We start from the raw sequence: 5,706 nt of genomic DNA, 5'->3' as shown, positions 1-5,706 counted from the left end.
TTTGATTTATGGTTCTGTCCGCTATATTTATGTGCTTCCGGTTCAGACTATGATTATGTTTGTTATGTTTCTGCTTTACATACTCGGTACATTTTTCGTACTGACCCCCGGTTCTTCGGGGGCTGCGTTACATGCCCGCAGGTACAGACGCACCTGAAGATACGCCGCCAGTCTAGGGCTCAGATTCTGCTATTTTGAAGAGCTCCTTTGTTCCGGAGCGTGTACTTTTGGTATATATCTTCTGTCTTCTGTATATTCTGTATGTATGGCAACTCCGGGTACGGCGGGGCCCTGTCCCGTCATATGACTCTGTATGTCTGTTAGAGGCCTGTAGATATGTTTGTGGGTTAGGGTCTTTCTGTACGGATGTGTGTATATGTTGTGTTTGGGGCGACCCCATTCACCGCGGCGGCCGGTCCGCATATGTTTATATATTGCTTTGCTGGCCGGTGTGGCCTTTGTTGGTATTTTCTGTGCGCAGGGTTATTTTGGATATTATGTAAAACAAAGGAAACTCTGCCAAAATTTTTCTGGAAATTATCTAAATTTAAAATATAGCCTTGACGGCTTCTGCTTTATATTTGAATGCGTTTGATAACAATTGAGATAGCGTTGGATAGATGTGTTTGGGTGCCCAGATCGGGCACTAGTCACGGCCTACGGGGTTGGGTCGTGACAATATGGGATGGTTGGAGACCATAAGAAGACGCGTAAGACGAGGCAGACTAGATTGGTGAGGAGACAGAGAGTGCGTCACAGCTCGGGAATTAGGATAGGCTTGAATACCGTTTGGAAGTGTTTTGTGGGCTAGTTGATAGTAAATATATATATATATATATATATATATATATATATATATATATATATATATATGGATGTGTACGATATCCCATATGTGATTGTCTCGGTGGACATGTGGGTCCCAGCGACCGGTGTTTTGGTAAGGAAGGCATTAATCACGCAAGGGTACCGAAGTTCAAGGGTTGGTAAAAATAAATGGTACCAGTGTTACGAGGTAAACTGCTATTATTTTTTTACTACAAGTTAAGATCGGAAATTCTAGTATAAAGATATTTGGAAAGGAAAGAAAGTGAGTAGATGGAAAACAAAGAGATCAAAGTGTCGGAAGAAGGCGAAAGGTAGGAAACCTCAGCGAGTAAAGCTCCCGAGAGAAATTACCGGCAAAGCGCGAGACTATTTGGGTAAGAACTTAAAGTAGGCATGTGAAGAGGGATAGAGTGAGAGTTGTAAGGATTCTGTGCCAAGAACAAAGGTAGCGGAACGCTTGAGAAGTATGGACGCACAGCTACAACACAAACGTGTAGTTAAAGAAGAATTACGAGCGAGTGAGCCTAGCAAGTGAAAGGACGAGTAGTGGATGGAAGAGTATAGGAAATGTGGACAAAGTGACGACATAGGCAGAAAGTAAAAGAAGAACTTAGGATAAGAAGTTCTCGATATGTTAGGCATAGAGTTGGAAGGAAGGTGAGGACTTTATAAACGAAGACTTTATAGAAGGCCTGTTGGCATATAGGGAGCCCCTTAAAGGGGGGGAGACCATACTATATTAGGCCAAAAAGGAATCACAATATTTTCGGGCACCAGAAAAGGAAACCTTTTAGTTCAGGGTCGAGGTTTAAAACATGCCGGTACACCGGAAGTAAGTAAAGAATGTTTCGAACGACGACTTTTATAACGAAGGTATCAATAATTGGTAGTCTGAGAATTTTTGGAAGAAAGAAAGAACGCAGTGCCTATGAATAAGACGAAGGAGTCCATAATGGGCCGGGTACGGTATATGATGATATGATAATATGACTTTATTCACCGAGTCCCTTACTAGAGGGCCGGGTACGGTATATGTATATGATGATATGATGATATGATGGTATGACTATAGCACCGAGTCCCATAATGGGCCGGGTACGGTATATGATAATGATATGCCTGACTTTGTTTCGTAAGACACAGGTACAATGATTTCTTGATTGTTATACTTGTCCCCTGGAGCCTTTACTTCAGTTATGGTCCTTTTTACTGTATTTCATACTTTACATACTCAGTACATATTCCGTACTGACCCCCTTTCTTCGGGGGGCTGCGTTTCATGCCGGCAGGTGCAGATACTCGCTTTGGTGATCCGCCAGCTTAGGATCCCCTTTCTGCTGTCTTGGAGAGCTCCGTTGTTCCGGAGCCTAGATTTTGGTACAGACCTTCTGATGTATATATATATATATCCCGTCATATTTCACTGTTGAACTCTTAGAGGTCTGTAGACATGTATGTGGGTTGTATTCAGATTTGATCAGTTGTGTCTATATGGTTATTGTGGATGTTCTTTCGTTATAGCAGCCTTGCCGGCTTGCATATGTTATCATTTGGTAGTGGCAGCCTTGTCAGCTTGCGTAATATAATGATATATATAGTGGCAGCCTCGTCGGCTTGCGTATGTTATTACGATGTGATTGATTGAGGACCTATAGTATCAGTCCGATAATGTTTGACAGGTACGTATGGGTGTCCAGCTCGGGCACTAGTCATGGCCCACGGGGCTGGGTCGTGACAAAAGTGATATCAGAGCAGTTCATCCTCGGAGTGTCTACATACCATGTCTAGTAGAGTCTTGTTTATGGGTGTGTTGTGCACCACATCTATAAACAGGAAGCTACAGGACATTTAGGATGTTACCTTTCTTTCATATCTCAGATCGTGCGATAGAGCCCAGCCATAGGAAATGAAATTCCTTGTACTAACCTTTGATTTCAGCTGAAGAACGACATCGACAGAAAGAAGCGACTGATGATATTGGCAGTTACAAAGTACACAGTTAAGTAACGGTGCTAAAGAGGCATGTTGGATAAGGTAAGAATATTGAAATATGATTGAAATGTAAAGTTGGAGGAGGAAAGAGAAGGTGGATAGGAAAGTATAACAGAACAGATCGTTAAAGGATCAGGTACGTCTCGAGGTGCGATATGTGAGGTAAGTTCCGACACCTTTATACTTTTTACTGGAAATTGGGAGCCCTGTGTGGCTACGATACGATATGATATATACGTATATAAGTTGGCCCTGTGAGGCATTGTTGGTATTTCCTGCGTAGAGGTTTTGGGATAGTAAGAAGTACAGAGGAAACTCTGCCCAAATTTTCCCAGAAATAGGAAAAAGAAGAGAATGAGGTATAAGTTCATAATATGTCTTGAAAGTCGATACTGATAGGAAAAATTTATTATGCTGGGCTAAAGCTTTAAGAGATACCCTCCATGTCATCCGTAAGAGGCACCATTCTTATTTGGAAAATTTTATTTAGAAAAAGCATATATGAGCAGCAAAGTTTGGACTTCATTTGAACGGACCAGAATACTTTCCAATTACATTTTGCCATAGAAAAAGCTCATGTTGAAGGGCAAAAACGTCCGACAATTAAGTTTCACTTTATTGGAAGAGTACAAGGCATACAACAAGTATTTTATGAACTAAATAATTCGTTCACGACTCAAGAATAAACCTGGAGGTAAACCATGTGAATCAAGCACTAGAAGTCCTGTAGTGCTTGTCGAATTCTAGTTTTTTCTTCTGGTGATGGTTGGAGAATGCCTTATGGTGACATTTTATTAGTTTTTAATCAACTAATTAAAGATTGGAAATAGGGACGTAGAGCAGAATATAAACAGATGATGGTATAAGTACACCCTAAAGGGGGGAAGCAGGTGAGAAAAGTGCAAAGTGTAAGACGGAAATGATTGACGCTGTAATATATTTGATAGGAATGCTTAAAATTCGAGTGTGATCCCTTGCTGAAACAAGTTAGTAAGATCTGAAGGCCAGTGATAAACGGATAGCAGTCAGGATGGTATTTGAAACAAGACCAAGCATCATTTGTAAAGATCTTGTATAATAGGACATTAGAGAGTGGGTGAATGGTAAAAAGAAAGAGTACGACAAGAGAATGGCAACGAGTAATTAAGCGATATTACGAAGGATAGCAATGCTATACTATATTAGAGGCTAAGATTTGGCAACAGAGTTGTGCGCTAATGATATTGCGACTTACAAGTAGCAAAAGGAGGGGATAGAAAATCTCCTACAGTAGGATATGAGAAAATCAAAGGGGTGAATAAAGGAAGGAAAGGAGTATGACAAGATAGGCTACGAGCAGAATGAACCAGGAGGAAGAAGAGCTAGGGCTAAGATTAGATATATTTTATACAAGTTGTACAAGAATAGTTATACAACCTATGAATATTTGTATGCTGAGAATGAGACCAAGTGAGTACTTGATAAGAAGAGCAAGGATTCAGTAATAACAATGCGGTTGCGATCTTTTGGATATATTAAGGAAAGGTGTGAGATGGTTTGAACCAAAGTACCGAGTTAGTACTGAGGACAGATAGGACATGGCGATAGCTGGGCCCCGATACCGATTGAACGATACAAGAGGAAAAATACAAGATAAAGCATACAGACTAGCGAAACGATGTTAAGGTATTCTTGGGCTCATTTGAGCACCTTCACATATTCTTGTAAAGATTGCAGTATAAGGCGTGACAGAAAAACTAAAAGCAAATTTGAGTAAAGGGGCAATAGATGAGGTTGACTCAGAAATAGAGAAACGACACGAGACAATATGCCTAAAGCATTTCCAGTTAGGGTAAGGGAAATTACGAAATGATCTAACCGAGACAATCAGAATAAGCGGGTTACTAGTTACTGGATGACAGTAAGGTCATAAATGAGGGGACCATAGCGCTATTTGATAGCCAACCCTACAGATCGAGATCAAGAAGTAAAAACAAGTGACAGTTAAAGACCTTTAAAAGAAAGTCAGAAAGTGACGCATGATGCTGAGGGTTCCAGAATACGGACTGTCACAGCGGAGTAAAGCAAGGATATTAGAGTACAAAATGCTACCCTCTAGGAAATTTCATTTTACTCACATTGTCTATGAAGGGTCTATAAGTTACCAGAGGTATGAAATACTCTACGAATTGTAAAGTCCAATAAACCGATGAGGGATTTCTGCGAGTTACAAGATCTTGTTTAAAGATAAGAAGGTAAAATGAAGTAAACGATACATCATCTTAAGGGAGTAACTATAGAAAAAGAAAGAGTCGAGTCATGACTACATGCACCATGAGTACAAGTCTAAATCAATTGATGACAGTACAACTGAACAATATGCAGATAAGAGAAACAGTAAGATTTCAGCAGAACAGCCCGAAATACACCTGATAACCAACTATGAAATAAAGAGAATAGCAAAGACAACGACGTGGAATAATTACCCCAAAAAGCAACGAAAAGAGGAAGTATTACAAGAATGACTATGTAAAGACCTGGTATGCGTTATAATGAATTAAAGCGAATCGACAAACACAAGAGGTATGTGAAGGGCATAATTAACTAAGAGAACACTTGAGAAAGTATTGGGAATTCAGAGTCAGTTCAACATTCGAGGACGAATGTTCTAAAGGGGGGAAGGATGTTGTACCCCGTATATTTATACGTCGAATTATTCGCAAGCAAATCGACTCAAGTTAAAGGCGAAATTATTTTCGGACATGAAATAGGAACTTTTAATTTTCAATTTTAATTAGAACATAAATTGTTTATAAATTTTATTTGGTGTGAAAATATTATTAGAGATTAGGGATTAATTAATTGTGATTAGATTATTAAGTGGATACTAGTGATTAATTAAGATTT

Source organism: Lycium barbarum, chromosome 2, assembly GCF_019175385.1.
Source record: "Lycium barbarum isolate Lr01 chromosome 2, ASM1917538v2, whole genome shotgun sequence".
NCBI classification, from domain to species: Eukaryota; Viridiplantae; Streptophyta; class Magnoliopsida; order Solanales; family Solanaceae; genus Lycium; species Lycium barbarum.
The sequence above is the reverse complement of the archived record's forward strand: the minus strand, read 5'-3'. Positions refer to the sequence as shown.